Here is an 11,976-nt window from a genome sequence, read left to right as displayed (position 1 = left end):
GAAAATCAAATTCAGTAAAACCTTGAAAAGGCCAGCATGCAAAAAAAAAAAAAAAAAAAAAAATATTTGCCTTTATTTCATGTAAAATATTAGAATATTAACAATCGATTTTCGTCATTGGAAGAATAAAGCACTAGGATTAAACTCTTTATAAACCCAAAAATTGATATTCTAGTTCATATATTACACAAAGTAATTCAAATGTGAAAAGATAAAAATAGATTGGGTGTTGGCTTCGGCGGAAATGGAGGTTACATCCCAGGAGAGGCTGTAACATCCTCTGGCTCGAGTCTTCCACGGTTAAAAAAAAAAAAGGGTATAGAATAAGAGAATATGTTTCCGGACGCACGGAAAGTACTAAAACAGATATCTCTTAGGCGTCAATATCTAGGGAGGAAGTACATAGCAGAAACCTTACAATGAAAACGAAACCAAGTCATTGAAATGGGTACAATGGGGACACAATGATGAAGGAAAATTATGATAGTTAGAATATCGAAGGAAAAATGTATAGAATAAGAGAAAATGTTTCCGGACGCACGGAAAGTACTAATACAGATATCTCTTAGGTGTCAATATCTTGGGAGGAAGTACATAGCAGAAACCTTACAATTAAAACGAAACAAAGTAATTGAAATGGGTACAAAGGGGACACAATCATGAAGGAGAATTATGATAGTTAGAATATCGAAGGAAAAAGCAGACACTAAGATATACAAAGTCTGAAATATGGGCCATTACAAGAATGACTTTGTATACAACGACATTCGGTTAAGGTAGCTAAGCAATAGGTACATTTGACACCTTTTAGTTAAGTGGAAAAATTACACAAGTTGAATGTTATGACAGTTTGGATTATCTACATGGTAGTGGAAAATTGTCAACACGTATATGAACAGCACTTTAATCATCTTTATAACTTACTAGATCACAGGCATAAAAAGGCAGACATCTAAATTCCACTTTATCCAGTCCTAAGATTAAGAGGTTATGCAAGAAACACAGCTAGCAGATTCTCATTCGTCTTTTACCTTTCAAGGCAGTTGACAGTCTTTAGGAATCGTTAGATAATAAACATTTTGAGGGTTATTAGAATTATTTCTGCAACATTTATTGCATTAATAGTTAATCCAATATGGAACCAATTTCTAAAGAAGGAAAAGGAAAAGACAGAATATACTCATACGGAATCTTTAACAAAAAATATACACACGTATGATTTTTATTGTACTAAGTCACATATACAAAGAACTGAGTAATTAACAACCGGAACAGGAGCTGAAATGAGGTGAAAGAAAATCTCTTAATAGTGTAAAGGAGAATCATTATCTTCAAAACTAAATGCTTTGGATATTTAGGAAAAGACAAGTAATAAAAAAACAGCTAATGCGAAATACCTGAATTCCGAGCGTTTGGACCTTATCCTGGACTGGTTGTCCTGATGGTTTATTTGCTTTCATTGTCATTACCTTTATCTCATAACCTGTGCCCTAAATCAAATGGTGTATATCATTTCATTGTTTATCACCTGTAACTGTGTTCTCCTTTTACAGTTGTATCCGCATATTTTGTCATTTTCCACGGCGTTGTGAGCATCACTACGTTTCTTTACTGCAGGACCAAGTCCTACCATATATTGTAACATCGTCGCAACCACAATTCTTCATTTTAAAGACTCTAGCTGCCTCATTACCGAGAGCTTGCACGCGTATATTTACTCTAGTCATATATATCTCCTGTATGAACACACCACCTATTTTCTTCCTTTTACCTATGCAAAAATTACATGTGAATTCAATTCTAGCCACTGTATCGCACCTGAAAATGCTGTTTACATATCTAAAAGTCAGCATATTTATTTTGGTATCAGAAGCATCATACATATGCAGGCACCGTCAACCTTTGGTGGCTAATAATGTAACCCCCTTTTCAATAAAGAAACCCCTTTTTCAATAAAGTAACCCCCTTTTCAATAAAGAAACCCCTTTTTCAATAAAGTAACCCCCTTTTCAATAAAGAAACCCCTTTTTCAATAAAGTAACCCCCTTTTCAATAAAGAAACCCCTTTTTCAATAAAGTAACCCCCTTTTCAATAAAGAAACCCCCTTTTCAATAAGAAAAACCCCTTTTCACTAAAAAGTATCCCCGTTTTCAATAAAAAACCCTTTTCAATAAAGTAACCCCCTTTTCAATAAGAAAACACCCTTCTCAATAAAGTAACCCCCTTTTCAATAAAGAAACCCCTTTTTCAATAATGTAACCCCCTTTTCAATAAAGAAACCCCTTTTTCAATAAAGTAACCCCCTTTTCAATAAAGAAACCCCTTTTTCAATAATGTAACCCCCTTTTCAATAAAGAAACCCCTTTTTCAATAAAGTAACCCCCTTTTCAATAAAGAAACCCCTTTTTCAATAAAGTAACCCCCTTTTCAATAAAGAAACCCCTTTTTCAATAAAGTAACCCCGTTTTCAATAAAGAAACCCCCTTTTCAATAAGAAAAACCCCTTTTCACTAAAAAGTATCCCCGTTTTCAATAAAAAACCCTTTTCAATAAAGTAACCCCCTTTTCAATAAGAAAACACCCTTCTCAATAAAGTAACCCCCTTTTCAATAAGAAAACACCCTTTTCAATAAAGTAACTCCCTTTTCAATAAAGTAACCCCCTTTTCAATAAGAAAACACCCTTTTCAATAAAGTAACCCCCTTTTCAATAAGAAAACACCCTTTTCAATAAAGTAACCCCCTTTTCAATAAGAAAACACTCTTTTCAATAAAGTAACCCCCATTTCAATAAAGTAACCCGCTTATCAATAAAGTAACCTGCTTTTCAATAAAGAAACCCCCTTTTCAATAAAGTAACCCCCTTTTCAATAAAGAAACCCCCTTTTCAATAAAGTAACCCCCATTTCAATAAAGAAACCCCCTTTTCGAAAGTAACCCCCTTTTCAATAAGGAAACCCCTTTTCAATAAAGTAACTTGCTTTTCAATAAAGTAACCCCCATTTCAATAAGGAAACACCCTTTTCAATAAAGTAACCCGCTTTTCAATAAAGAAACACCCTTTTCAATAAAGTAACCCCCTTTTCAATAAGAAAACACCCTTTTCAATAATGTAACCCCCTTTTCAATAAAGAAACCCCCTTTTCAATAAAGTAACCCCCATTTCAATAAGGAAACCCCCTTTTCAATAAAGAAACACCCTTTTCAATAAAGTAACCCCCTTTTCAATAAAGTAACCCCCATTTCAATAAGGAAACCCCCTTTTCAATAAAGAAACACCCTTTTCAATAAAGTAACCCCCTTTTCAATAAGAAAACACCCTTTTCAATAATGTAACCCCCTTTTCAATAAAGAAACCCCCTTTTCGAAAGTAACCCCCATTTCAATAAGGAAACCCCTTTTCAATAAAGTAACTTGCTTTTCAATAAAGTAACCCCCATTTCAATAAGGAAACCCCCTTTTCAATAAAGTAACCCGCTTTTCAATAAAGAAACCCCCTTTTCAATAAACTAACCCGCTTTTCAATAAAGAAACCCCCTTTTCAATAAACTAACCCCCATTTCAATAAGGAAACCCCTTTTCAATAAAGTAACTTGCTTTTCAATAAAGTAACCCCCATTTCAATAAGGAAACCCCCTTTTCAATAAAGTAACCCGCTTTTCAATAAAGAAACCCCCTTTTCAATAAAGTAACCCCCATTTCAATAAAGAAACCCCCTTTTCAATAAAGTAACCCGCTTTTCAATAAAGAAACCCCCTTTTCAATAAAGTAACCCCATTTCAATAAGGAAACCCCCTTTTCAATAAAGAAACACCCTTTTCAATAAAGTAACCCCCTTTTCAATAAAGAAACCCCCTTTTTTCAATAAAGTAACCCCCTTTTCAATAAAGAAACCCCCTCTTCAATAAAGAAACCCCCTTTTTCAATAAAGTAACCCCCTTTTCAATAAAGAAACACCCTTTTCAATAAAGTAACCCCCTTTTCAATAAAGTAACCCCCTTTTCAATAAAGAAACCCCCTTTTTCAATAAAGTAACCCGCTTTTCAATACAGACACCCCCTTTTCATACGCAAAATGATTTATTTTAACTCTTTAGCAGGTGCTTATAGAAATAAGGGGCATACGAAACAATCCAATTTCTTTGTTAATTTTGAGGACTTTCTAAGACATTCTTACTCAATTGGTTGCGAATTTATTGGAAAATTTAACCAATGCAGTAAACTTGCCCAGTTAACCCGAAACCCTCCAATGCCCGTCCAGGTTCTACTGCCCTACATGGGTACAGACATTAAAAGACTCTTTCCTTCACATAGGGTACAGTCGGGCAAGCTTTTCTATCTTATTTCTCTTGTTTTGTTAAAGTTTTTTTTACAGTTTATAAAGGAAATATTTATTTCAATGTTGTTACTGTTCTTAAAATATTTTATTTTTCCTTACTTCCTTTTCTCACTGTACTATTTTCTCTGTTGGAGCCCCTGGGCTTAAAGCATCCTGCTTTTCCAACTAGGGTTGTACCTCAGCAAATAATAATAATAATAATAATAATAATAATAATAATAATAATAATAATAATAACTGTTGGCCTTCATTTACCACATATTTTCTAATAAGTGGAGAAATTTTATTATAAAAGAAATACGTATCTGATCCTTCCTCATTGGTCAGTCATATCTCATACCATTTTATATTATATATATTCCTATTTTTAATGTCCTTTCGCGTATTTGTAGCGGTTAAGTTGTAAATGCAATGTCCTTTAGTGCGTTTTATTAAGTTAGGAACTATTAACATGCAATGTTAATGTCCCTTATTATGTCTTTTTAAATGTTAATTTGTAAATGTAAGGTCCTCTAGTAAGTTTTCAACTGCAATAATTGCAATGTCGTTTGATATATTTTTCTAAAGTATTTTCTCAAATGCACTAAAATGAAATTTATTAGATAAAAATCCTCTAAATTCTTTGAAACCATATGGAACTTTTTTTTTTTTTAACAAGTGTTGGACTTTTTTTAACCAGTGTTGGACAAACAAAGTAGTAAATGGAAGTGATAAGTGTATTTAGTAATTATATTTCTGATGACACATTTTCCTATTCCTATACCCATAACCATAACGCCCAATATACCATAACGGGCAATTTCACCCGGACGGGCATAGCGTTGTTTCAGGTAAACCATATAATAAGCCCTGATTGCTCTTGGACCATGGGGTGCAACTTTTTTTTCACCTACTTCCTCTAAACATGCACTAATTTCAATCATATAAGTAAAAAAAAATAATTTATCAATGTTATGGTAAGTTTTCAGAAATTTATCATAATTACTGACAATGTAGGGATGACGGAAGTAAAAGCAATTCAAAGCAGACCTCTACACTTTGAACAGTGCACTGATACAGATTAACATCAATGCCCATTTATATGCATATGGAAGAAATAGAACATTCTAATTGGCTGAATAAACTGTAGAGAAGTGCTTTTAATTGACTTATAATGTAATGAAAAATAAAGTCTTTATCGGCTACTTGGCCATGTGTGTATTGATGTTCCCAAATACTTAGTCTCTTTCTTTGTGATAATTCCCTAATTATGAATCTGGAAAACACACAGGAAGAAAGAATATTCGCTATAATATCAGGTTTCTTTAGAATCCTTTTAATCAACAGTACACTTTTAGGGCAATTTTCATCTTGGCATAGCTACAGCTAAATTTGTTGGCTTATAAAGCAGTCTCAGGACTGCTTTTATGAATATTTGGGTGAGTACAAAGGATTCGGAGTGAGCAGCCTCCTTGTTATGCATGGAGATGGATAATCAGTCACTCCAAAAAGAATATTTCAAATAACTTAAAGGTGCTCAGCATAGGAGGAAGAAAAAGTAAAAGATAGAGCAGTGAGAGTGAAAGGGGAGAGAGTAGTGAATGAGAAGAGAAGGTGGCATTGAACAACCTTGCTCAATCCACAAGGGGACCTACGAGGGCAGACCTTAGCACAGGAAGTTCTTAAGCCTTGGAAGTTTGATGGTGAGAAAAAAGAATAGCATTAGAAAAAAAGGACACATCAGGACACTTGAATCATTCACGGGAAACAAGAAATTCTTCTGAAAACGGAGATTTAGTGTCGAAGATCTGACGAAATAAAATCATGTTTCTAAAAAATATGGTGATTACACCAGAGCTTATTTGAAACACAAATGCACTCTTCACTAAATCAGGGAACATTAGAATTTATAATGAAATAAGGAGAGACATTGCATCAGAGAAAATATAAGCACCTAAAGTAGATAAAAGATATAACTATAACTCGGTATTTAATTCTTCCAATCCAGCAATGCAAGAAATCTAAAATTACAAAAAGGCGTGACTGATACGCAGGCTTGAAAAATTTTTGCAAGCCTGTTCTGGCCGGAGCTGAACATTTGTGAGAATAACTGACAGTTGTCTTTGAAGACTTTCTCCCTTGAAATTATATTATCCTCTTTTTATTTGAAGATAGAGGTAGGGTTTTCCTTGATTGGACGATAAAATGGACTGTCACCTTCATTCTCTACACCTTCCATGAAAGATTTGAATTATTCTTTATCCCGTCAGGGATGTGTAGCTACCTTTACAGCTAGAGTTGGGTCTCCGATGTTTTTTTAAGTCTAGCACCAGTAGGTTGGCTGATTTGTCTTTGAACGGGTTGTCTACCTCCTGTATCACTATAGAGACTGATTTCACCTTTCCAAAGAAAGATTTCTGGACACTCAGTTTCTACTCATGGTATCTGCTGCTGTAGGTGGCAATTTTCATAACAGACATGGCTTCATATGTACTGGACCACTAACTTAGGGTCCAGTGACTATCCACTCTATTGTTCTTTTGTCATCTTTGATCACTGCATTATTCAGATGGTCTGCTTGATCAATTGCTAGGGAAAAGGATTCTCTTCTAGCCCTGTGGATGGCAAATTTCCCTTTTTAAAACTTCCTGGTCACATCTGGCTGTTGTTGATCATGTGAAATCATATCTCTCAGTTTAATTGGGATCCATTAGTCATAATTGACATTATTATTCGTGAAGAAGTAAATCACCAGTTCTAAAATGATTCGCCGTACAAGTTAAGGTCACCTTCTCCATGCCCAGCACCAGATTTCAGAACTGGAACTGCGGTCTCTCTACCTACCGCTGTTCACACCTATACTCATAGGTTTTATCTAATATGCCAGACTCTTCAAAGTAGTAATAATTGTCTGCCTTTTTCTTAAGCTTTTATAAGCTGGATACAGTGATCTGATAATAATGGATGCAGACATGTAAAATTCTACAGTACCAAACGATGTCGCCTCTGCTTCCACAATAGCACTAATCTAGCCACTGTCCCGTGGTAATATTACTCTTTTTTCAGTATTGCCATACTTATATGAACACCACCGAACATAATCACAAATTTATCCTCTCCATACTCGGGCCATGTCCATTATATTTGTTTGGCCAAAGAATCAATACAACAGTTGATCAGGAGCAATGAATGGCGTCTGCCCTCACGGACCTTCACCATGACATGCTTTATCATTGCAACAAAGTGAGTTAGGTCTCACTACAGAGGCATCATTGCAGAAAGGCTTACATGAAATGGTTGGCTCTGCTTCTGCATTTATTTTGGATTGACAAGTGATGCTGACTGCGTCAGTCACATCCACAATGGTGAAGACCAATAACTTTCAAGAAGTATAATGCCACTCTAATGGATATGAATTGGGAACCAGTTGGGTTTAAAATTCTAAACTTTCTGAAGGGGGGTAAAAACTCTACGATTTAGAATGTAGATATAGCCCTATAGAAGCAACATCTAACCCATTAAAACATTGGGACCGTGCACTTCAATGGAGTAAGGAACTGATGGAATCAGTCTTGAGATCCTGTAAATCCTTTTGAAAGATCATCTTCATATAAGAATTATTTTAGAAGTTTCCCTTTACCAAAAATTAACCAGAAATGTCAGTTTTAATTCATGAAAATTTCTATCTTAACTTCAGAATATTCATGTATTTTTGTGTTTCATGAGGTCCTTGTATTCAAACTCAAACATTTGCGAGCTGGAGGGTTTTTTTCTTAGCATCCATGTGGAGTTTTTAAGTAATAGATAGCAAAAAGTTGTTAATGTGCTCCAAGGTGAGGTTAGGAATGTCATGTGATATCTGGTGTTCCTCAGGGTAAAGATCTTGTCCCATCACTTTTCGTACAATGGGGTATAATGCTGAACCCTAACAAAACTCAAAGTAAGATTGTAAGTAGGTTGAGAACATAGTCTCCTCGACATCCAGATCTCTGCATTGATAATGTTTCTTTAAGTCTATAAGACTCCTTAAAGAATGTTAGGGGAGATTCTTAATTGCAAATTTACTTTTGAGAAACACATTAAACTGTACCAAAAAAAAAATGGCTTATTGAGAAAGTCTTTCGATATTTTCGGCGACCAATCTATTCCGAAGAAGCGCTTTAATTCTTTCATTTTGCCTTGTTTCGAGCACTGTTCTTCTGTTTGGTCTTCAGCTGCTAACTCTCATCTTAATTTGCTGACAAAAACTTGCAGTCTATTATATTTCTCATTCCTGGTCTAGATATTAATCTCTTGTACCATCGCTCAGTTCGTTATTTTTGCATGTTGCATAAGATTTCTAAAAAATCTGGGCGTTCTTTGTATCATCATTTTCAGTCGCAAGGCTCAATACTTCATAGCTTTATTCCAGCTGTGACCAGATTGTGGAGTGATATCCCTAATCAGGCAATTGAATAGGTGGAACAGACGTTCAAACTTGCATCGAATGTTTCAAGTTCAACAGGCTAACACAAGCCTCTCTTCATAGTTGTTTATATGTGACATATCTTTATACATTGTTACTGATCTCAAAATATCGTATATTAATTATTCATTACTTCATTTGTTGTTTATTTCATTATTTCCTTTCTCCAATGGACTATCTATACCTGTTTAAGCCTTGAGCTTACAGCATCTTGTCTTTCCAAATAAGGTTGTGCCATGAATAATAAATACTAATAACTAATAATAATAATAATAATAATATCAATAATAATAATAATAATAATAATAATAATAATAATAATAATAATAAATAATATCAATAATAATAATAATAATAATAATAATAATAATAATAATAATTAACTATATATGAGCCATGAAATATTCCTAGACACAGAAAGATGAGAAAATATGTCATCATCATCATCATCATAATCATTATTATTATTATTACTATTATTATTATCATTATCATTATTATTATCATTATCATTACCATTATTATCATCATTATCATTATTATTATTATTATTATTATTATTATTATTTTCTAAGCTACAACCCTAGTAGGAAAAGCAGGATACTATTTTTTTTTCTTCTAAAATAGAGGAAAATATTATGCAGATATTTACTCGGACTTTTCCTTAAACCAACGAATAAAAACAAAAAGTTTATATATATATATATATATATATATATATATATATATAAATATATATATATATATATATATATATATATATATATATATATAAATATATATATATATATATATATATATATATATATATATATATATATATATATATATATAGAGAGAGAGAGAGAGAGAGAGAGAGAGAGAGAGAATTTTTATTTTAAAAACACATCAACGATTAGTCTTACACATTAAAAACATACTCTTCTTTATGTCTGTCTGATCTTCATGGTGCAAACTGTATTGCACGGTTTTCCTTTTTTATGTTGTCACTCGGTCTTTCATGCACTGTTAATAGATCAACCTGCAGAAGCCTACTATTTCATGTTTGATTATGTTTTATTTTCATGACGTTCATGCTCGCAAGTTCGCGTATATAAACTCAATGATTGTTTAATAAAGTTCAGTTGCATTCACCCTCGCGTCCCAGTTATCCCCTAACTGCTCTCTCTCTCTCGCAGAAAACACTCGACACTCTTTTTTACAACCATCAAATAAAGGTAGCTAATCATGCATTGGTCGGTTGATAAGAAATTAAAATAAAAGGTTAAGGACTTACATTAATCAAAAATAAAACTGTAAAACATTTGAAACACTACTGGATAAAACAAATATACTACCCTCTGATGAATAAAATTACGAAGTGTTTACTGCAACTGTTTATATTCCTCTATGGCAGTATTTCCCAACCTTTTTTAAATGATTACCCCAAAACTTTATTTCCAACTAATCAATTACCCCATTGAACATATACCCGGTGCTGCTCGGAGCGGGGGGCAGGGTTGAGTTGCCTGCCACCCGGACTAAATTATTGTACAACAGTTGAAATGATTGAGTTTTCCTATGAAATAATTATTGCAGAATTTGTGTATGAATTATGGCAATAATTATGGGAATGTGAATAACTCAATTTCAGAACATCTTGATTACCCCAAAAATACGGGTCCATTACCCCACTGGGGTAATTTACACCAGGGTTGGGAAACACTGCTCTATGGACTTGACATTTCTTTGCTCTATATTTTCAATACTCTCGAAACTGATACCGTTTAATGGTCAATATTTTTATACTTCATTTCGATATAGAATCTAATGAGAGTAAGTTCCACTAAAGCTTTTTAAAAGCATACAGTTTAAATCAGAATTCCCATTCGCCAAGTTTACACTACCCTTTTCAATTCTATACCCCAGCTCTTGAATTCGAAAGTACGTCTTTCGACTTCTCAAATATCATTCCATATCATCTATTCTAAGTGCCGATAGTTCAATACAAAACTTCTCTTTAATTCTAATCTTTCAAACTATTCAATCTAAATTTTCAATCATTGACTGGCCAGACAGTACTACATTGGATCCTTCTCTCTGGTTACGGTTCATTTTTCAGCTGCCTAAACAAACACACACCGAATAATCTGGCCTATTCAATACATATTCTCCTCAGTCTTTATACACCTGGCAACACTAAGATTGTCAAACAACTCTTTTTCACCCAAAGGGTTAACTACTGCACAGTAATTGTTCAGTAGCTACTTTCCTCTTGGTAAATGTAGAAGAGACTCTTTATTTATGGTAATCAGCTCTTCTAGGAGATAGACACTCCAAAATCAAACCATTGCTCTCTAGACTTGGGTAGTGCCATAGCCTCTGTACCATGGCCTTCCACAGTCTTGGATTGAAATTCTCTTGATTGAGGGACTCGGGCACACTTCTATCTTATTTCTCTTAGTTTTTATTATTCTATAGGATATATCTATTTTAATGTTGTTACTGTTCTTAAAATATTTTATTTTTCCTTGTTACCTTTCCTCACTGGGCTATTTTCCATGTTGGAGCCCCTGGGCTTGTAGCATCCTGCTTTTCCAACTAGGGTTGTAGCTTAGCAATTGATAAGAATAATCATATTATTGATAATAATAATAATAATAATAATAATAATAATAATAATAATAATAATAATAACAAGTAATAATAATAATAATAATAACAGTAATACAAAAATAATAATAATAATAATAATAATAATAATATTGTCACAGTGACAATTGCGAGTTCCTTACTTCTATGAATCTGCTTCCAAATTTTCTACTCCTAAAGTCTATAGGTGCCGGTGTCATCTACCTTCTAACCCTAGACAAAGAACACATTCATAAACAAGATACTTCTTGAAAAAAAGGGAAATACAAAATGAGTGAAATATATCGACCGAAAAAAAACCCGGATAAAACGTATATAGAAACATGGAATATGGAGAGAGAGAGAGAGAGAGAGAGAGAGAGAGAGAGAGAGAGAGAGAGAGAGAGAGAGAGATAGTAATTAGGGGAAACAAAGGATGCAACGCATAGCATGATAATTGAGGGGAGAGAAGGAAGAGAGCGAACGGAATAATTCATAATAAAGAGAAATGTGTTAAAAATAGTAATCGGTAGATAAAATGTGGAAATTTACCCAATATGAAATTCATGAATATAGCGTGTTAA

The sequence above is a fragment of the Palaemon carinicauda genome, chromosome 26 (genome assembly GCF_036898095.1).
Source record: "Palaemon carinicauda isolate YSFRI2023 chromosome 26, ASM3689809v2, whole genome shotgun sequence".
In the NCBI taxonomy this organism is placed as follows: Eukaryota; Metazoa; Arthropoda; class Malacostraca; order Decapoda; family Palaemonidae; genus Palaemon; species Palaemon carinicauda.
This window is presented reverse-complemented; position numbering follows the sequence as displayed.